This window comes from Bos indicus, chromosome 10 (assembly GCF_029378745.1).
Source record: "Bos indicus isolate NIAB-ARS_2022 breed Sahiwal x Tharparkar chromosome 10, NIAB-ARS_B.indTharparkar_mat_pri_1.0, whole genome shotgun sequence".
In the NCBI taxonomy this organism is placed as follows: domain Eukaryota; kingdom Metazoa; phylum Chordata; class Mammalia; order Artiodactyla; family Bovidae; genus Bos; species Bos indicus.
The window spans coordinates 98,442,259-98,465,820 of NC_091769.1; the positions used below are offsets into that span (position 1 = coordinate 98,442,259).

General features: G+C 39.3%; 1 long non-coding RNA gene across 3 annotated transcripts in view; it reads left to right on the forward strand.

The window, feature by feature from the left end:
* The window catches only part of LOC139185410 (uncharacterized), an 82,756-nt gene that overhangs the window by 16,301 nt on the left and 42,893 nt on the right, over nt 1–23,562 (forward strand). For 2 of the 3 annotated variants that reach the window (XR_011569039.1, XR_011569040.1), the window contains one exon: nt 1–23,562. This exon is cut by the window's right edge and continues 42,893 nt beyond it. This is a non-coding gene — a long non-coding RNA (uncharacterized lncRNA). The other variant, XR_011569041.1, reaches the window with a different exon arrangement.

Genomic DNA, 23,562 nt, shown 5'->3' on the forward strand with positions numbered 1-23,562 from the left:
GACCTGTCTGGGAGAAGTAACACCCGCCACACCTGCCTGGGACATGCTGTCCTCACGGGAAAGAATAGAAATATTTGAGGCTAATCCACACCACACAAGCAAATGATTGCTCCTTCTCTGTTGTATTGTACCTGATTTTGTCACATTCTTTTGGACAAGTCATTGACCAGTCCCAATATTGGAGCAGGAGTACATACTCAATTGTCACCCTGCTTATTTAACTTATATGCAGAGTACATCATGAGAAACTCTGGGCTGGAGGAAGCACAAGCTGGAATCAAGATTGCTGGGAGAAATATCAATAACCTCAGATATGCAGATGACACCACCTTTATGGTAGAAAGTGAAGAGGAACTAAAGAGCTTCTTGATGAAAATGAAAGAAGACCATGAAAAAGTTGGCTTAAAGCTCAACATTTAAAAAATTAAGATCACGGCATCTGGTCCCATCAATTTATGGCAAATAGATGGGGAAACAATGGAAACAGTGGCAGACTTTTTTTTTTTTTAGGGGAGGGCTCCAAAATCACTTCAGATGTTGACTGCAGCCATGAAATTAAAAGACACTTGCACCTTGGAAGAAAAGCTATGACCAACCTAGACAGCATATTAAAAAGCAGAGACATTACTTTGCCAACAAAGGTTCGTCTATTCAAAGCTATGGTTTTTCCAGTAGTCACATGTGGATGTGAGTGTTAGACTATAAAGAAAGCTGAGAACCGAAGAACTAATGCTTTTGAACTGTGGTGTTGGAGAAGACTCTTGAGAGTCCCTTGGACTACAAGGAGATCCAACCAGTCCATCCTAAAGGAAATCAGTCCTGAATGTTCATTGGAAGGACTGATGCTGAAGCTGAAACTCCAATACTTTGACCACCTGATACAAAGAACTGACTCATTTGAAAAGATTCTGATGCTGAGAAAGATTGAAGGCAGGAAGAGAAGGGGATTACAGAGGATGACATGGTTGGATAGCATCACCTACTCAATGGACATGTTTGAGTAACTCCGGGAGCTGGTGATTGATAGGGAGGCCTGGCGTGCTGCGGTCCATGGGGTCGCAAAGTGTCAGACACGATTGAGTGACCGAACTGAACCGAGCATAATCTACCTGAAGACGTGGCACAGCTAGAACTAATGAAGCTCTAACAGGTAAGGGATCATATAATTGAAAATAGGGTAAAATCTTCTATAATCATTGAAAACAACGTCTGTTCTAATTTTTGTTTTCTTTAAACATTTTGTTTTATGTTGGAGTATCGTTGATTAACAATGCTGTGATAGTTTCAGGTGGACAGCAAAGGAACTCAGCCATACATATGTATGTATCCATTTTTCTTTGCAAAATTGGTATGTGACCATTATACCAAAATGTTTTATTGTATTGTTAAATCTCTGTGCTCTTACTGATCTGTTGCTTGGTATAGAAATAACCAAGAGAAGCTTGCCAGGAAAATTAAATGCATATACTTTATAAAATAGCCTCATATATATGAAACAAAAATCACTAGATCTATTGAAGAATTAAATAAATCCAGTATCACAATGAGACATTGAGAAACACATTTTACTTCTGGCAAAGAAAGAAAATCTTGCCTGTTCAATTGTTTATTTGAGCATTTTTTTGTATGTAAACTTTGCAAGTAGATTTTTTTGTTCCTTAAGACAAAATAATGGAAGAATAAAGAGAATATTTAATTTTTGCACTTCCTTCTATATCGTTTAACTCTCTAAAATATTTTTTTGTGAAGGGCTTTGAACTAGAAAAGAAATTATTAGTTAGGTTCAAAAAAGATTCAAGTGTTTACATTTAGAAGGGATTAATTAGTCTTAAATTGTTAAAATACATTTTAATTTACATTAGTTTGTCACTTGTGGCTCAATTACATACAAAGATGCAGATTCTCTTTCAAAGGCCAAAATTCAGGTATGCATGCAAGCCAAAGGTGAATATAAGGAAGTTAGGAGAGACTTAGCTTCTGCCTATGATAAGACTCAAAATAGTGAAACTCAGATTACAGGTGTGACAGGCTTGAATGTCAAGTAAAAGATGACCAATAAACTAACCAAAAAGATAGCCATTTGGATGGATTGGTATTTCCTACACAATTTGCTTTAATAGATAGTTTCCAGTTGGAGGAATAAATCTACTGCTAATACAGCTGAAATTTACAGAGTAAGGCAATGTTACCTGAAAAGAATTTTTTTTAAAAGATTAGGAATTCTTTGTGTGAGTGCATATGTCTCTGTGTTAATAGTTTTGCTGATTTAGATAAACTATCTTGTGAACAAATTATACCTTCTTATAAATATTCAGAATTTTTCAACCAGATTCTCCAAAAGCTTTTAATTTTGACAGATTTTGTTAAAATTTTCAGTTTCAGCATTTGAAAGACGGCAAGTCATAGGCAACGATGAAACTTTGCCTCTTCCCAATGAAACTTTTGCCTTTCCTATTGATACAGTTCAACTTAGACTAGGAAAGAAATCATCCCTTAGTCTTTATAAAACTGTGGCATACCACCTTAAACAAGGTGGAAAAGCAATCGGTTTCAATTTACAGAAAAATTCAGACCATATGCTGTCTCCCCAGGCATCAACACAGGAGTGTCCCTGTATCGATCAGAATCCTTTGCCCTCAGTCCCATCCTGAAGTATGCAATAAGACAAATGACCCCAACAAGTCTACTGCTCCATTCTTTAATTCATTCTGACTATTCCTAGATATCGGCTCTCCACAAATTGTCTATTGACCATAAAACTATTTTAACCTCCCAGTTATTCTCCCTAACAAAGAATATTTTCATTCATTCATTCATTCATTCAATAAATTGCAATGTTGCTACCATTTGCTTAGTTGCCAATTTACCAACAGATGAGGTGGTTGGATGGCATCACTGACTCAATGGACATGAGTTTGAGTAAGCTCTGGGAGTTGATGATGGACAGGGAAGCCTGGCGTGCTGCAGTCCATGGGGTCACAGAGTCAGACACAACTGAGCAACTGAACTGAACTGAGTGTTGAGGAAAGGAACATGACTTTATTTGGAAAGTCTGATGATTGAAAAGATGGCAGACACCTCAAAAATAACCATCTTATCTGGGTCTGGATGCCAGGTTCTTTCATAGAACAGAGAGTGAGGGAGATGTGGAGGTAAAGTAATAAAGGCCATTAATTTTACAAATATCTCCTAGAACAGCAAGCCTTGGGGAGGATATGTATTAATTTCTTCCTTCCTGTAGCCATCCACAGATGGACATGATCCTGAATAAAGACGTTTTGATTTAACATTCAAGCAGACAGGCAAGGTTCTCTGAAGCAGCCCATTCTGTATGGACAGCTTCCTTTTAGTGAACAAAAGCAAGAGGAAGGAAAGGTTACAGTGAAAGAAACAGGTCTACCATGGAGTCAGTTCTTCCCTGTAACCCTGCGAACATCTAATGCCTGCCAGGGACTGTGCTGGGTACTAAAGATACCTCCTGTGCAAGACAGTCCCTTCCTGTTCTCATGGAGATCTTTGAGTAATTCTATTTCCTTTGAGGTAGAAGGGGAAAGTTAATTCAATCCTGAATTCCACTGCATGATATATTATATCACACAAGACTTAAAAGAAATGCCTTCTGTTTGAGGGCTAGTGTTTCTATTTTATTTCCTCTATCAGAATGGGATCATCTATGGAAAAACTGGAGAGATAGCAGGACACACCAAAGGTTGCTTTCCATGGTTGTGCCTGCACTGCTTGGCTCCTATCCTCACTCCAGAACTCAGCAGCTCTTGCAGGAATCAGTTAGTTCTGACCTTATCCCAATCCATCTCTCACTGGCTCCTGGTACAGAACTTCATGACATGCCACTTCGTGACATCATCCCTCGCATAAAGAACCTACAGCTGTCACCTGTCCCGTTGCTGCTCAGCTTAAATTCAAGGCCCTTTCCCCGGTCCTTCCCCAGTCTCTTCTCATCTGGCGACCTGTCACTCAGCAAGGTCATTGATTTGCCCCATCTATCCAGACAAAACTCTCTTCAGGCTCTTGCATCATCCCATGAACTCCTGACTCTCGGTGAGCTCACTTAAATTCCAACAGAGCAACTTTCTTTCTTTTCTTTCCTTTTTCCTGACCAAATGCTCCCCAGAAAATATACAGTGTAAAATCTCACTCCGTAGTCTTGGTGAAACATAGGGCTTTTTTTCCACGGCTGGTCTTCCCTTCAAATCCAAACCATTTTCTATGAAGAGAGATTTTGTTTTCAAAATATATTTGAACCAGGTTCGCTTATCTCAGTTTGAAATTGAGATTTATCTGGGAGTTGGGTATGAATGGTATACCTGAGTTTAAAAAGTAGAGGTTTTCATAAGCACTGGATCAATAGAAAATGCATTTATGAAGGTGTGCATTTGTTTTCAGCAGCTGAGAAAGGTGAAAGCCCTGATTTATGAGCTAAGGATGAAGAGTGAGTTATGGGCAGCAGGAAAGACAGTGTGAGGCACATTTTTTTTTTTCAAGATGATTCCTCTCTAAAACCTGAGTAAATAAAAGCCAGTCTTTCAGATCAAAATGAAGAGTTGCACTTGAGTTCAAAGACTGAAGTTCTCTCATCGCCTTTCTAAATGTATTACACAATATTTTGATTTTTAATGTGATACTAGAATCATGGATAATGTGAATTGCAGTGATCCAGAGTGATATATAAATTATAGTTAGTTTCATTAAAACTGAGAGAAACCCTGTGTGAAATGAGAGAGGATCTTACAAATAGAGATATCATTGCCAAACCTTAAAAAATCAATTAAGGAATTTTTTTCTTTGCAGAAGTGGGAAAGTATTTAATAATAGAAACTCTTGCTTTGGAGAGTCTTAACAAGCATAGATAAAGCAATTATTGTGCCAAAAAGTCCTCCATTAAATCAATTAATTGTAAGCTTACTCTGACTTTTTAACATATTCTTGCTATGAAAGTATTAAGGATATATATCCAGCCAAATGAATAATAATTCATTAGTTTTTAGGATTCTAGGTCAAAACGGAAAAGAAAATTGTCCTTGATACTCAGGATTTTAGATTCTGATCATGCTATAAAGGAAGGTGGAATTAAGGAAAGCCCTTTCAAATTCTGTTTTCTGGAAATAACTTTATTGAATTCATTGAAGAAAAAAGATTTCTCATTAGTGAGGAAGAAGCAAATAAACTCATTTTAAAGGGCATTTTTTCTAGTCTACAGAAAGTGCCTATAATGTAGCCCATATAATCAGTAGAAGCACATATATACAGAATAATCAATATTTATGCAAAGTGAAACAATATGGTTTTGAGAAACAACCATCCATCAGTCTCTGGTCTAGTTCTTAACAAAACTCTCCTGTGAAGTCCCCTCCAGCTAGTGGCCCCTCAACTTATGACAGGCCATCCCTGTGGTATGTGGAGCTGCTGTCCTGCTTCACAAAGCACGGGATGTTTATAGGATGGAGACAGTGTTTTCCTCAAGTTACAGGTGGAGCATATACTCTGTCCCTGCTGTGGATTATTTTTTTTTTATTATTATGATTTCTAATGAAGTTGTTCAGTCATGTCCAACTCTTTGCAACCTCCATGGACTGGAGCCTGCCAGGCTCCTCTGTCCATGGGATTTTCCAGGCAAGAGTGCTGGAGCGGGTTGCCATTTCCTCCTCCAGGAGATCTTCCCAACCCAGAGACTGAACCCAGATCTACCGCATTGTAGGCAGACACTTTACCATCTGAGCCACCAGGGAAGTCCAGATTTCTAGAGGATTTCTAGAGGAGTGCTCAAATATTGTTCTATACTAAACACACTGGTTCATGTGATTCATCTAAGAGGAGAAAGGGCAGAGTCTGGAGACTCAGGACACCAGCAGGCAAGGCAGCGTAAGAAGCAGGAAGAAGACAGGATTTGGAGGGCTGGTTCTGGCTGGTATTGGTTATGTAACCTCCAGAGACAGTTAACCTCTTAGACCTCAGCTTTCTCATCTTTATAGTCAGGAACATGAGAATCGCCGCTTTAAATACGTGAGTTTGCCTGTAAATACATGGCTATACCTCGTATCTATGTCTAATTCTTTATTTCAAGTTGTCAGACTATCCCAAAATGGAAATGTTTTTCCATGGCTCTAGTTGTTCCCTAAACGACCACCAAGAAATTGAATTTGCCTCCATGACAATTTCCCATCTTTCCCCCAAATCCTAATTATTCTTGCCATGGTCTCTATTCACAGAGCTGCTTTTCTTCCTTTCTGCTTCTTCTACTTCACTCCCCTCACTCCTCTGCATCGTCTCTGTTTCTGTTTGATTGAGTCCTACTTAACAAAATTTCCATATAAAATAGCAACATAATTTAAACACCTAAAAAAGGATGAAGACAAAACAGAACTTTCCTGCAAAATGGTGATATAATCATTCAAAAAGGATGAAGATAGTACCTGACCTCACACAGAATTTTTATCCTAGTTCAAAATTTGGAATCATCATACCCCTCTTTGGTTCCTGGGTCCCCTTTCTTTGCAAAACAATGTCCCAGTAATTCTGGGGACTGAAATTTTGACTGGTGTTCAGTTGTTGACTTACAACAACTGTGAAATGTTTTTCCAATCCTGTGTTCTACCGTAGGAGTTAAGTGACATCTGTTTGGTGTTTCTTCCAATCTGTTTTAGTTGAAGTAGCTATCTCCCCTGATTACATTTAAGGAAAGGAAACATGAGACTAAAGCAAGCTAAAAACTGTAAGAGTACTAAATTTTGTACTAAGTACTCAACTTCTAAATATTAAATGCTTATGTGTAATATCAATCTCTGGGATCAAAAAAGTTTGTAGCAGCAATGATACCTGCCTCATACAGAAATGCAGACCTGTTCAAAAGTCAAGATCTTCTATAGAACAACTCGGGTTTGTCTGAAATAGCCAACTCCCAGTCCAAACATTGTTTATTTGATGCCCCTCACTTATCAGAACTCTACACTCTTTTCAGTAAATACCTTATTGCCTCTTCTGCGGTATTTGAATACTCAGAATCTTGGCAAAAATACTCCAGGGACTACAAAGTCCATATCCATACATCCCAATGGTGACTGTGACTTTTCCAAAGCGAATAAGATTTGAGAATTTGGAAGTATCATAGGATTGTATTAAAACTGAAAAATATGCATATACAACCTATAAACAACATCAGAATCTGTAAACTCAACATGCTTGATAACTGAATACATGAGCTAAGTGTTATACAGAATATTGAGAATTAGTCTTATAATGGACTATTGATTGCCAGATTTATTTTTCTTTAAGGGAGTATTTCAGATCATCATTATATAAGCAAATGCAAAACTCTTATTAGCTGATCAGCCAGGCCCTGGATGGTGTTACTCAGTCTCTAAAAATCAGTGCTGAAACATGTTCATGCATAAATCACATTTGATCAAGCATAAAAGTTAGTATTGAGCCATGTGGCTGAAGAGTTTAAAGAAAAAGTAAGAACTATAAAATTTGGGCAGCCAGATCAAAAGAAACTGAATACTCTTACACCTATAACTTAAAATTTTTTTCTTAAATGTATTATTTACTGCTATTAGTGGAACCTACTTTACAGCACATATTAAATGATATAACATTTTTAATCTTTACACATATTTTGCATGCATTTATTTAGTAATATTCAAAAAGCATTTTAGAGCAGAATCTTGCTCTAAACAAAATGTACTACAGAAGATCATTCTAATTTACACTAAGTACAAGCTAGAGATATTATGGTGGAGATGAGTCAGTTAAAACAAAGACAAAACACATACCCTCCAGAGACTTAAAGAGGCCTCCGGGATCCCTTCTTTTTAAAAATCATTAGGATTCTGTCAAGAGTAATTTTAAGATGACTGCATATGAATTTTTTGATCTTAAAAACTACCCCAAGAGCAAGTGTTATTATTTTAGAGAAAGCAAAGCCTGAGGGATGTGGAGATTTGCTAAAGTTCTTCTGCTGGTAATAGTGAGTTTTGCAAATCCCAAATGTTTGTTCTTTTTTATTACACTACATTTATCTACAGAAGAAAATAGTAGCTACATGCTAATTAAAAAGACATCACTATAGAAAAGAGGTTGGTATGAATGATTGTTGAACAGTCAAATATAATGAATTTGGTGTAATGATTACAGAAGCACCTACGAATGGTTTTGTAGGGAAATACTGACAATCAAGATCCTATAAGCAGACTTATAAGATGAGTAGCCTTCTCTGGATTATTCCAAGGAGGAGGGAAAGGTGATTTCTTCTGCGCTAAAATATGTTAGAGTATGAATAAATATAAAAGTGTTCTAACTTAAGACTCTAATCTCCAAGTGCATTGGTCAATTTCATGGGTTTTATGCTGTGAACTTTCCTGCTTGTCACAAGTGAAGCTACCCTTTATTGACTAGCTATTCACCCATATAACTTCCAGTTAATGATCATTTTAAGGCCATCAATTTGTGGGAAGAAAAAAAAAATCAGTATCTTTAATCGTTCACACTTATATGGAAAATTCAATACAAAGGGAGAGTTTAAAAACTTTATTTTAGTGTCCTTTTTTTTTTTTAATCAATGCAGTATTTTGCTTAAAGGAGGTAAAGAGAGAGAAAAAAAAAAAATCAACCTTCCTGGGAGCTAGATAACCTAAAGACTTCATTATAGTATGATTTAGGGACCCTATCATCTTATTTAGAAGAAAAAGAAAAGTAAGTTAGAGCTCTCTGCACTTCAGGTTTTGCCTTGCTATGCTTATAACCACACTCCCATATGTTATTATATGTGGGGCCAGCCAGACTCTTTAATAGCATTCATCTCCTTCAGTAGTAAGGTACTTGTTAAGCATCAAATGTTTCTTCATTTGGCAAAATGTTAGTAAAAAAAATTATTTAGTGGGTTAGAATAAATTAAAGTCTTTAACACCTATTAATGAAAATCCAACTGAACGCCAGTAGTTTGGAGACCAAGAAAGAATGAGAGTTTGCTCCTCCAAGGCCCACTAGCGTGGGGGAAAACATCGAAAACAATACAAATGAATAATATGACTAAATTAAAAGAAATAAGTATGAGTTTTCCCCCTGGGTTTTTCTTTCTATCTTATTTCAAGCAGAAGAGGCAGGTGACCCCTAGATCCTTGGAAGGGAACCAAGTCTTCCCCTAACAGCCATATTCTCAAAAAGTGTCCCAGGTCGTGGTAGGACCTAGATGAGGAATGCCTGTGCAGCAGGAGTGGAAAGATTGGGCCTTAATTTTCCCAAAAGTCTCCATGCCCTTAGCACGGTGCAGAATAGGATGGGAAAAGGGGTGTCACATGACGTGAAGGCTCTTCTTAATCCCCTGTGCTGTTCCATCACAGAAATTTTCCAGAGCTCTTGGGGCAAAAAGCTTCTAAAATAGCAGTGCTTAAATTTCTCATCATCCTAGCAGGATGGATATTTAAGGTCAGAATTAAATTGATATAAAGAAGAACAAATATGGTATAGTCTTTATTCCTGAAACTGGGATGCATATCTATAAAACAGGAAATTGCTTTTATTGGGAGCTGTGTGGAAAAGAAAAATAGGCAAATATATCAATGAAGGGAGTTTCTCTGTGGAAGTGATGATCAACCCGAGAATTAGGTGCAAGAAGAGTTATATGGGGAAGACTGTTCGGGCAATGTTAGATATACGGGGCTAAACATCACTTCTCCACCCATAAGGTGTCCTGAGGTCTCACATGAGTGATGTGATGGTGTTACTTGCCACTGTGCTACCATTTTTAAAAGATAACAGACAGAATTCTGCGCTAGACATATAGCACCCCTGAGGACCTGCCCTCTCCCATCCCTCTGTGTCATATGTGGATGCTCTTCACTCATACTCTGCATCCATCTACACAAAGGTGATGGCAAGAAAGATTCCCAAACAAGCAACAGTCTTTGCCTTTCCCATACCTTTGCAAGCTAAGATTATCTTTGCCCCGGATGCCTCATCAACTTTCTATCCATTTTCAAGACTGAATGAAATATTCACTGTCCTTTAAATGGTGCCTTGGAAAGGTAAACTGAGCTCTTTGCTACCCCACTGAGACTTGGACTCCGTCTCTCACCTGTTGCTCCATCACATGACTTAAATATTAGTGTTCTCCAATAGCTCATGAACCAGAGATTTAAACTAGAACCTCGCACTTCTCTGAAAATTGAATCAGTGCTTAAGAAAGTCAGAGACACTGTTTACCACCTGCTTATTACCTAGACTCCACATTGTCCAACTTACTTACACATTGTCCAAACTCTTCATCCCTGGTGGCTCAGATGGGAAAGACTCTGCCTGCAATGCAGGAGAGCTAGGTTCAGTCTCCCAGAGGAGGGAATGGCAACCTACTCCAGTGTTCTTGCTTGGAGAATTCCATGGACAGAGGGGCCTGGCGGGCTACAGTTGATGGGGTTGCAGTCAGACACAACTCACACTTTGCATTGGTAAGAGCTTGGTCCTGATCACAGGAAAGATACACTGCTTTCTCATTGTTCTGAAAACAGATGCTCCCTCCTCTCAGGTTCCAGGGCTATGTCCCTCCTGTTTGTCATAATTGTTGCAAAGGCACATGCGTGTTCTTCTTCCATTCGCCTCCTCCTCTGCGTGATCGAACCAGGCTTCCACTGGTCTGGCACTATATCGAATAGTTTACACCCAACGGCATTCTAGAGCCCGCTGACACCAGCTCCCTGGAGCCATTTGGGCACATCTTGTCCCAAATCCACATTCACTGACTCCATGGTAGTAGCTTGAAGTCTGTTGTGGTGGAATTATTACATCATGGAAAATCTGCAAATCCTATTAATGCCACAGAAGCTGAGATGACAGAGATAGAAACAGAGCTAGGAGCTAGACAGAGATACAGGGAGAGAGAGAGATAGATGGAGAGAGAGAAAGAACAAGAGAGAAAAACAGAATGAGAGGGAGTTTTAAACTAAGGTTTGGAAACATTAGAAAATTTGCTCAAGGCTGTGAAATGACGGAGCCAGAATTTAATCCCAGGTGTGTCAATTACCTTAACATCGCACAGACCTTCCATCATCTCTCAACTAGATGCCCTGTGAATTTCCCCTTTCCCAGCCCCTCAACTTTGAGTTGACCAACTGCCCAAACTTGAACAATTCTGGTTTGCCAGAGGTATATGCAGAGTCAGGGATGAAGGCCACACATGTTTTACTAAACGGATCAGAAGGTAGAAGGAATTGCCAAGAAAGATTGCTTGGGTGATCTTTTGCCCATAACCTCTGGCCAGATGGTGAGTCATCACTTGGTAATGATCAGATGTGCTACCCCAAAGCAACACTGTAGCCATGTGTCCTCCCCCTGAAGCTGGACAGCCTCCAAGGGGCTGGTCAGTGCCAAAAAAAAGGGGGGGGGGCGCGGTTCTTACCTCTAAATCCAGGATTTGCTTGACTATGAATCACACTTGGGACATACAGGTGTGCAGAAACACAAAATGTTGAGACTATAAACTGAGTCTCGTTTGTATGTACCTTTTGACAAAAGAAAGTGCATGGATTTGATTGACTGTATTACACAATTCATTTATCTTGGAAATTGACCTGAAAGGGTACCACTTTGGATTTGCCCTAAAGTCCCTGTGGCATTCATCAGAGCAGAGTGGCAGGAGAACCTGAGTACAGGAAACCCTAAAGCTTCTAGCAGCTTCCCTTTTAAAGCCTGCTAACCTCTCTGTGAGCTTCTAAATCAAGCCTTAAAACAATGACTTAAGAAAGGTGTTAGGGAAATGCTTTGCACTTTTAAAGATAAGAAGATGGAGACTCTGAGGTAAGTGGACATCTGAGGCCCTCATGAGTCAGTAAAATTATCCAGGAAAACAAATAAATTTCCTTTGCTAACCCCAGCGGAAACCCTTTCTACCACAAGGAATGATTTTATTGTAGTCATTCAGAGGGACAGATTTGCAAAAGCAGGACACAGCTGTCTTCTAAGTTTCCTGTAATTTTCTCAAACATCAAATTTGAACATTTCCAGGAGGAGTTCAAAGGAGGAAAAAAGATAAACCTGTTCATTTGGGGGAAGTTAAATGGGTATCGTAATGCTAAAATATTAGCACAGTGATCCTTCTCTGGGATGAACATGATTTAGTAAGGTCCTAGATTAACTGAGAGATAGTAAGGGACTTTTCTGTCATACTGCTCCAGAAATTGAGATCCTGGCTCTCTACTCCTCCACGGGGACTTATAAAGTATCTCTGTGTATTTAAAATGAGGGGGGAAAAAATACAAATACTCTGTCTGCAAATCCTTTCTCATTTCATGTCAATATCCACCCCTCCCATCATCCTGTGTTGACAGGACTGATTTGCTAAAGGAGAGTTTAACATTACAAACACCCTTTCATCAGCTTAAAAATTGAGGCGAGTCAATATTTACATCATGTTGCTGATCTTGAAAGTACATACCCTGTTTTCTGACCTAATAAATAGCTGTCACTCTTGCCTCCATCAGAGCTTAGCGGAGAGTGGGTTTGCCTGCTCAATGGTCTCTGCATTCCGGGAATGATCTAATATTTCAGGTCTCTCCTGTGGCAGCAGGTCGATTTCTTTCTCTCGCTCTTTCTTATTGGTTTCCAATGACAGACCTCATAAAACCATTTAGGTCTGCTTAGAGAAAATAAAATCCATAAGCATGCTGGGTTTATCTTTCACCAGAAATGCATGAAATCTAATGCTCCATGAGTGAAGATAAGCAGGATATGTGTTATCTATTTTGCAATGCAATGTTCAGGACATATTTTTAGCCCAAAACACTGGATGAACTTGTATTTCTAGTGCTTACCAGTGAAAAGGAATCATGTCAAACTGGGACAATGAAAAATGTTCATCCTTTCCCAGAGAGTTCATGACACTTGTACACTTGTCCACAACTCTTCTTTCATCTGTAAGTGCTATCACTGCTTCCTGGGTAAGTTTCAGTATGGTTTACTCGGGCCACAGTTATTCCAATGGACATACATTGATTGTAAAGGAATCTCAAGATTTTTTTTTAACTTGTTTTATTTTTCTTTGATTGTTATTGCTGTTGGTTCAGGAGCACAGAAGAGTCTAGGACAGAAATAAGTATTCTTTTTGGACCACTTGCTTCTCAGACTGCAGAAAGCCAACCTCAGAAGAGCTTGGTAAGCACATTTGAAAAAAAAAAAAAATAAGAAAATGGGAGAGAAAGAGATAATTTGAAAAAAACAGAAGTGTTCTGAAATACTTGAAGGGATATTTTGTCTCACAAAATGTGTATTAAGAAGATGAGGGTAAGAAATCTGTCCCCCAAATTCACACAGCATCTCTGGAGGCAAAATAAGAAACGTGAAAGTGAACGTAGCTCAGTCGTGTCTGACTCTCTGGGACCCACGGACTATACAGTCCATGGAATTCTCCAGGCCAGAATACGGAAGTGGATAGCCTTTCCCTCCTCCAGGGGATCTTCCCAACCCAGGGATCGAACCCAGGTCTCCAGCACCTCGGATTCTTTACCAGCTGAGCCACAAGGGAAGCCCCAAAATAAGAAAGTGTGACGTCAAAGCCCATGGCCCTTTCCTGCCTTCCGCTGCTTCTCTCAGGCTGTGCAGAAAAGACACGATCTATGAACACTCAGTGGGTGTGATCCTGCACAGCTTGGAGGGGAATTTGGCCACAATGCTGTAATGCCATAGAGGGCAATGTGACCCTGCCCCAAACTCGTGTGTGTGTGAGCGCGCACGCACGCATGTGTGTGTGTATTGGAGGAAGGGGATCAAGTTCCAGCTTGATTTCTTCTACTTGAAAAACGTAATGGTGACTTGCTTCTAAGAAATGATCTTCATTCACTGATAAAACATGATGATATACTGACCTATTTAAATGTCATTTTGTAATTATTAAGACCAAGTAAGTGCAAGGGTTTTAAAATTGGCAGGTTCAAACATAAGACAACTAAATAAAGTATAAGAAAATGGGCAACCCTTGATGTCCTCTGAAATCCATCTCTGAGCTCAGTACCCCATGCTGAAGTCTAACCAAAGAACATTTCCATGTGGCTGATGACTCAGCTCTTGCTATGGATTTAATGTCAGCAGGTATTTTTGAGTTATAAATGACACTGAAAGTCACTTCTTATGTATCAATAACTGTGCCCAAACAACCAAGGTGAAAAGAAAAATTCTACAAATAGATTTGCAGGAGTTAAAAGTCCTCAACTGTAAGTGGGAAAATGTTTAAAACATCAATTATAAAGGACACTTTAATAATTATGTAAATATATAATCAATAATTAATTAGGCTATTGATTGATTATCAGCCAGGTCAATTTCAGTCCTTGACCTCAATTTTTTTCTTGTAAGATAGGACAACATTGTCTTTTTTCTTTCTCCCCATGATTCAAGGGTGCTAGTGAGAATGTTTTTTAAGATCTTTTCACTGTTAATGGCTCCGTTGTTTTGTTGTAGCTTGGCACAGTATATTAGCCATTATGTGATGAGTTTTTATTATTATAGTTTCTAGAGTATGAGAGGAAATGAGATAAATGATTAATGGCAGAGTAACTTAAGGCAAGATGGAATTATATGGAGTCATTGAAAAATAGATGGGAAATACAGCTTCCCAAATGGAATTTGGTCCAGCTCCAAGGGTAACAGTCTTATCAAAGGTGCCACACAGCTTTATTCATGATCCCAATGGAAGGGGCTCTTGGCATTCTGTCTTAGCGACTGCAGAACACCTTGTAGCAACAGGAAGCTTCTCAGCCCCGGCACGTGATCCATCCTGTCTCAAAGGGGAGCTCTCTTTGCTCCAGGGCTAGCATCATTTTTACACATCAACTACTTTTCATTTTGGCTTTCTAAAGCTGGCGCTCAGTTCACTTCTACTTTGGAGATCTTCTTAGAGATCAGTTATATACACTTCAAATGAAGATGGTTTTGTTTTGCTTTTCAAGGTTGCAAAATAAAGAGTTTGGTGGATTGATGTTGGTCACGGGACCAGAAGATATAAATTCTAATTTCCATTCTGGAGTCGCATTTACAGCATAAGCAGAGGCTACTTGTTTATTTAAAATGCAACCCACTCTGCTTGGAGGGGTCACTGCATTGTTGTGAAGACAAGCTGGCACATGTGTAGGAGTGATTCCAGATGAAACAAAGATAACCCAACCAACTAGGTGAATGGAGCTCATAGCTTATTGTCTTATTGTCTTAAATATCAGAAACTTTGAAGTACCAAACAGTTGGATTATTTTCCTTCCAAGAGTACAAGTGAATATTGTCTTCGATGACACTTGGTTGCCTAACCCATTCCAACTCACAAAGAGTCAATATATAAATACGTGATTTTTACTCCAGTTCTCAATGAACGTCTTCTGATCATAAAACAATAATGAATACCATCCTTTTTAACTAATGGTACACTAATAATCAAGGGGGAAATTTTTGATGTTCTGCACACATATTTACTTGAATTCTCAAAAGAACAACATGAGACCGTTTTTATTATTATCATTATTTTTACAAATGCTGAAACTGAAATCCTAGGTTAGTCCCTTGCCCAAGTGGCTCCCTGGGACAGGAATCCCACATTTTATTGAAGTTATATTGCTTTTATAGGAAAACATTTGGGGGTTCTCACTAAAAATACATTTCTGAAAGCCTCAAAAGTCTCTTTAGCTAAGAATTCCCAAAGCAGCTCAAAGAATTTTGCAAGAAGCAAACTGCTGATTCTCTTCCCTCAGCTTGCCATCAAGATGAAACCTTTCAGAGAAAAAGCTAAAAATAGAGTAGCATTTTTTCCTACCCTGCCCTTCCTGCCTGCCTTCACCCTACTTCACTCATTCATGCTGATCTCTAAGCAGCAGAAAACAAATGGGATCAATCTGGATGTTCTTTCCTAGGAGAGATTCTTCAGGCCAGAGAGAAAGATGATACAGATTAACCACGTGCTGTGGAGGCAAGCTCCATAGAGACAGAGATTAAATTAAGGCTTAACAAGGACATAAACACTATGTTTGCCAAGAAGCACATATGGACAAACAAGGAGAAATGGAAAGAACCCAGTGATAGACTAGCTTCCCTAGGATAAAACTAGAATGTTCTAGTCATATCTGTGAAAGAGGTCGCATTTCCTAATAGCTTTTTCCATCCATATATAGTCTGTAAGAAATTGACTTTATTGAAGTATAGTTGACTTACAATGCTGTATTAATTTCGGTATATACACAGCAAAGTGCACACACATATATTCACACATTCTTTTTCACATTCTTTTCCATTGTGGTTTATCACAGGATACTGAGTATAGCCCCTTGCGCTGTATACATGACCCTGCTGTTTGCCCATTCTGTAATACGTTTTCTTTTTTAGTATAATTCTTTACAGTGTTGTGTTAGTTTCGGCTGTGTAACGGAGTGCATCTTCATACATATATCCCCTCATATAGTTTCAAAGAAATAACTGTGCAGCCCTGAGGACCTTGGTATTGTACAAAAAGTTGATAAATTCTTTTCATAGTCTGAGCTCTTGTCAGCTCATGGACAGTTTACCCAATATCACCTTTTAGTCTCTCTTCATGGTATGCTGTCTGAAATTCTCCTAAGGGAAAGCTCCAGCTCAGAATTAGGTGCCCTCTAGAGAAAGGCTGACGAGGCTTAATGGTGTGCAGGCCGCAGATGACTTATCTCTTCAATAAAAGCCTTGGTGTGGCTTAGTAGGTATATGTTACCTTCTCTCTAAAGAGCCCAAGGCGCTGCAGAGATCATTTTCAAAGAGAGCCATCGAATGTCACCGTGCTGTGCAACAGGGGAGCTAGACGCGGAAGGTCAGGGAAGAAGGCTGACGGAGGGACCAGGGAGAGGAGAGGAAGACCAGCGGACAGCCGTCACTCCACACCCCGCAAGGACCACGGTCTGGCCCTGACGATGAATCTTCGGCAGAGAGGAAATTCAGCACTGGAGGGAGGACCCATAACTGTCGTAACTCACTGCTTCCTGCGTGTTTATAGAACTGGGTTATTATACAGGCTGTTAAATTGATACCTTAATTACATGCATTGTGGCCAAGTTATGGCTGTCACGAGAGGCATAAATCTGATCTCTCTGACATGCTCTCAACTAGAGCGTTTTGTTAGGATAGTCTTGAATACAATCTTGATGATAAAAAGAGGATCTGCAATACAAAGATTTACTTTGCCAGTAAATAAATACTGCAACCGTTCTCTAGCCTGCTGCCGATGGATGTGAATTTTAGAAAGAATGCAGCATAATCAGGTGTCAGGTTCTGAAGGAAAGATATTTGCAGAATGTTTAAATGAAGCTCTCTCTCTCTCTCGGCTAATTTAGTAGCTAGTTCATATTTACAGCCAGTGTAGCAAAGATAGATTAAGATTTGTAGAAATTCATTTATATATATATATATATATGGATTATGTAAATTTATATATATATACACATAGTTATATATAGAAATTCATACATAGAAATTTCTATGTATTTCTATGTACATATGTATTTCTATGTACATATACAAATTCATTTATATATATATGGATTATGTAAATATATATATATACATACAGTAAATTTATATATATATATATACACACATACAGTTCATGGCATTCTCCAGGCCAGAATACTTGAGTGGGAGGTCTTCCTCTTCTCCAGGGGATTGTCCCAACCCATGGATTGAACCCAGATCTCCTGCATTGCAGGCAGATTCTTTACCAGTTGAGCCACAAGGGAAACCCAAGAATACTGGAGTGGGTAGCCCATCCCTTCTCCAGCGGATCTTCCTGACCCAGGATTTGAACTGGGGTCTCCTGCACTGCAGGTGGATTCCTTACCTTCTCTGACTGTATTGCAACTTTCAAGCTACTGTCCTAAGCTGGCATGCACACAGGACTGTAAGCAACCAGTGTATGATATAAATAATATGCATTTTATCTTCTCCTAGATTACTTTAAGGTATTAAAAAAATAAGTACACACACTTATGGTACATATTACTATTAGTTTGCAGTTCCAAATTTATCATGAAGTCTCACTACTGCATTATATGGGAGGAAGAGCTTAACTGTGGAAGCCCAGAGAGAACTGGTAAGGCTTATTTAGGTTAAAAAAAAGAGAGAGAGAGAAAAGAAAAAAAAAAAAAAAACATTTAGGACATTCTCATTAAGACCTATACGGAAATGTCCTAAACAGTTCTTTACATAAACTGGTCCATATTATTTCCAAGCAGAACTGCACACATAGCAAGATGTTCCTTACCTGAACTTTGAAGCTATTAAAATAGGTAACAAAAAATATTTCTGGAAGAATAAACTGGAAAATTACGTTGGTGAGGCAAACTGAAGACGGGTGGGAAAGAAAAATTTTGGGTATACTCTGTTATAACTACAAATTTTAATTCATGTGAATGCATCATCTGGTTATAAACTAAGCATTTTAAATTGTTATTGGCAACATTTACGATTTTTTTAAACTTATAAACTGTATCTTGGTAAGGATGAGGTGTACTGAAGTTATAATTATCCATTGTATCTCATAAACTCATTTTTGGGGTTGCTATCTTAGCAGAAATATGGTAAGACTATTCCTTATTTGGAAAAGAAGCAAACCCCTCAGTCAGTGGAGAAGACAGACATCATGTCCAATACGATAGTCACTATTACACATATGCAGTTGTGTAGTTTCAGCGTCTGAAATATGGCTAGTCCAAATGGAGATATGCTGAAATTATAACATGTATACTTTGGATTTCAAAGACTCAGTAAAAATAAAGGATGAAAAGTATCATATTAATATTTGTATTAATTACATATGGAAATTATACTATTTTAATATATTGGATTACATAAATACATTAAAATTCATTTCATTTGTTTCCTTTTGGGTTTTATTGTGGCTATAATAAAACTAAAAATTACATAGTCTACCCTGCAACCCATGAAGTGCCCCATGCCAGGCTTCTCTGTCCTTCACTATCTCCTGGAGTTTGCTCAGATTCATGTCCACTGAGTCAGTGATGCCATCCAACCATTCCATCTTCTGTCACCCCCTGCTCCTCCTGCCTTCAATCTTTCCCAGCATCAGGGTCTTTTCCAGTTAGTCTGCTCTTTGCATCAGGTGGCCAAAGTATTGGAGCTTCAGCTTCAGCATCAGTCCTTCCAATGAATATTCAGGTTGATTTCCTTTAGAATGGACTGGCTTGATCTCCTTACAGTCCAAGAGACTCTCAAGAATTTTCTCCAGCACCACAATTCAAAAGCATCAATTTTTTGGTGCTCAGCCTTGTTTACATCCAACTCTCACGTCCGTATGTGACCACTCAGCCCTTATAATTTTTATGAACATGGCAGGCCCTTGCATGTTTTGTTTTGTTTTCTTTTTTCCCAAGGAGACTAGAGAAACAAGATCTTTGTACGTATGTCCATTCAGATGTCTTCAAGTGTCAAGGTTTCAGATTTTTGGTTTCTATTTTCAAATAAGGCCCTAAACTTGACATAACTTATTTGTCCTTTTTGGGCATTTAATTCTTTCTGAAGTTAAAATACTTTGACTAGTAAAGATTAGGCTTGATCCTTGATTTTTTTTTTTTTTCTGCTAGAAGAAAGGAGACTTTTTCTGCAAGCATTCCAAGTCTGTAGTGTACCTGACTTTCAAGTTCCATGTTATTTCCTCAGTTCTTCCTTTATCTTTACATAGAACATCCAGTGGTGTTTAGTAATGAACCTCTAATTTCTTATTCTTATAGCTGCTCTTTTCTCATTCCATCTCAACTATCTGATATTTCACATCCAGAAGCACATTCCCTTCTATCTATATATCCTCTCAATTCACCACTGGTCAGTATTTACCATCAGAAGGCCACTTCATGGCAGAGGCAACCTGTGCTCGGCCTCCCACCGTGATAGGTCCTTCATCACCAGCTAAGCTGTAAGTAACTTAGCTCAAATGCCCCTTTTGTCTCCTGCTGACTTGGATCACCCTCAATACCCTACCCTGCATGTTAAGTTCTCCAGTAGCTGATGAAATGGAGTCTAATGTGTCAGCATTAATGATGGATCAGTATCTATGGAAAGAACAGGACAAAAGAAATATGGGAAATAGGAAAAAAGTTAAACTCCAAGGCAGGCTGACACAGCCTGGGGTGAATCTAGTGGGCAGCTCCAGAAGAAGATGCCATAGCTCTGCCTGGCTCAGCTGTGGACTGTCACTGTCCTGGAAGGATGTGAGCTTGGAAAAGGCAGCTCTCAGGGGCTTCCCTGGTAGCTCAGCTGGTAAAGAATCTGCCTGCAATGCAGGAGACCCAGGTTCAATCCCAGGGTCTGGAAGATCCTCTGGAGAAGGGATAGGCCACCCACTCCAGTATTCTTGGGCTTCTCTTGTGGCTCAGCTGGTAGAGAATCGCCTGCAATGTGGGAGACCTGGGTTGGGAAGATCCCCTGGAGAAAGAAAAGGCTACCAATTCCAATATTCTAGCTTCGAGAATTCCATGTGTTTGCAAAGAGTCAGACACGACTGAGTAACTTTCACTTTCACAGGAGCTGAGACAGACCCTGAAATTGCTGAGAATATGGAGATATTTCTTGACAACACGCCCTTCCAGCAGGGTAGCAAGTCCTTCCCCGATGGGGGCAGGAGAAGGACATCTCTGTGCCTGCCGCAGCAAGCACTCATCTAGAGCATACACACACATACACACACACACACACACAGAAGATAAACCTCAAGAACTGACAACTTCGTTCACAAGGAGCCTTGAGTATTTAAATTGCCTCGCAGTCTCTCTTTGAGCTCCAGCACATTGACTTTCAAAGTTTGAGGTTTTGGATGACTGTCATTCTACCTATTACTCTACCTGCTATACTGAGGAAGAATCAGCAAAGTTAATTAGGTTTTTGGCTGGAGACATGGATAAAGTTGTCCGTGTGGATGGACGTCATCCTGCCAGTATTAGCTGATGTGACAGTGATAGCCACCTGCCTCCAGGGCGTCTGTTCAGCTGCTCTTTTATCATCGGGGCTAGCCTGGCCAGAGACATTCTCATGCCCTTCACCAGGAGGCATGAGATGCCCCCAGGTTCTTATTATAAAAAGCAGATTGCTTCTAACAGAATAGGCTAACCAGCATATCAATTGTCATACATTTGCAAAAATTCCAAATGTGTTTCTTTCAAAATTCAGAATCACATTTATTGATGCTTTGGAGCCTGGAAAACAATTTTAGGCACTAGAGAGAAATGAGGGATGAGAAAAAGGGTTATTTTACTGTTCACTGCATGCGATTCAGAAGGTTCAATCTCATATAACTGAAGATTTTGTGACTCTTTCTTCTGGGACTGTGTGTGGTAGTCGCTCAGTCGTGTCCGACTCTTTGTGACCAGTGGACTGTCACCCACCAGGCTCCTCTGTCCGTGGGGATTCTCCAGGAAAGATCCCTGGAGTGGGTTGCCATTTCCTTCTCCAGGGGATCTTCCCAACCCAGGGATCAAATCCAGGTCTCTTGCATTGCAGGCAGACTCTTAATAGTCTGAGCCACCAGGGAAGCCTTATTCGTCTGAAGTCTACCAAAAATAATTATAATGTACATAATTTCTTAAGTGGACTATGTGCCAGTCATTTTATATACTTTATTTTTATTTCAAAAATAACTCCACGAAGTGTATGTAGACACTGAGTCTTAGACCCTATAACGGAATTTCCCAGCGTCCCATGAGTCATGTGTTAATAGAGGTAGCCGCTCTGCCAGACAGCTAGCAGATGACATCCTTGCATTTGAAGTAGAAAGTGAAGCATATTAAGATTAAACAGTATGTCCACACTCGTGTTAAAATGTTAGTCCTTACAACGATCCTTTACTTTGGGTGGGGAAGCATTTTATCCCTGTCTTAAATATGAGAAATTTAAGGTTCCTAAGATCAAAATGGCTTGCAGAAGATAATATGCTTAGTCACCTAAAGATATAAAAATTAAATCCAAGTGTGTATGTTGCCTTCGTTTTCTATTTTTTCCCCCAAAAGGCAGTCACAAATCATGCATAGGAAAATATTATCTGTAAGCTTCTAATAAAACCAGTAAGTCCTAATTGCATATTACCAAACCATCCAAACAATCTTCCACAAATAATGAGTTTTGTTTGAGGAAATTAAAACACGGTTTATTGGAAAGGGCATTCAGCTGAGCAATAATGCCTGAATTCCAAGCGTGGTTTCTCTCTCAAATTCCACTACAACTGAGCTGTGGCTGTGACTACTGTTGCTGTTGCAAATGTCAGTAGAGAGTTACAGATCTGGCCGCACGGAGAGGCGCTCCCCTCCACGCTCATACATGGCTGTATACTCCTCTCTAATGTACTGTGAGTTGGGTGTCGTCATCTCCATTTTCTAGATAACCAAATGGAATCCTAGGGAAATTCATTGCTCAAAGCCATATGATATATCTAGTCATTAAAAAACCAGTTCTTTGAAATCATAGCCATGGATTTTTTTTTTTTTAAACCAGCTCAGTCACCTGTGAGCTTTGTGATTTGGAAAAGTTATTTAATCTTCCTGGTCTCAGTTTTAAATGATAAAATTTGGATCAGATAGTCCCTAAGGATCGGAGAAGGCAATGGCACCCCACTCCAGTACTCTTGCCTGGAAAATCCCATGGATGGAGGAGTCTGGTAGGCTGCAGTCCATGGGGTTGCTAAGAGTCGGACACGACTGAGTGACATCACTTTGACTTTTCACTTTCATGCATTGGAGAAGGAAATGGCAACCCACTCCAGTGTTCCTGCCTGAAGAATCCCAGGGATGGGGGAGCCTGGTGGACTGCCATCTCTGGGGTCGCACAGAGTCCGACATGACTGAAGTGACTTAGCAGCAGCAGCAGTCCAGAAGGATACATCCAACTCTGAGAGTCTCTGTTTTTTGGTATTGTTTTCAATTTAGATGGGCCCTTGTGTTACTGGGCTCCCATGGGACCTCCAGCAATTTGATTGTAACTTACAGCATCAGGAGGTGATTAGAAATCAATTTCACTTCCAGCAAGTTTCTTGCTCCATGAATGGAATCCCTTCTCTTAGAGTCACTCATCATGAGCCTAAGGAAAATGGGAATTAATCTAACTCTCCAGGAGTATATAGTGGTGTGGGGGTGTTAATTTTTCCTGGGCAGGGGACACAGAGGTGGAATGGTATTAATTCTCACATATATTTGGTCATTATCTTTCATTCCACCTGCTGTGAGCATCCATTCTTTTATTTCTGTGAGCTCAACACTCCTCCCACTTTTTTTTTTATTGGCTTTAAGCTTCATTTTCTATTAAATGACCTGAAGGAAGCTCTGAAAGGGGGCCAAGAAGCCAAAAAAATAAAAAAATAAAATAAAAAAGAAGATGCAAAAAATTCATTTGCTATCAATGATCAGAGTATGAGTTATTTCCTTTCTATTTCTGATAAGACTCATAAAGTCATTTAGAAATTACAAGGCTTAGACAGTCATTCAACTTTTGATTATTAACATGCCGTACCCTGAGTCTGGTGAACATGGAGTAAGTGGATTTTGAGGCATTGTAATCAAT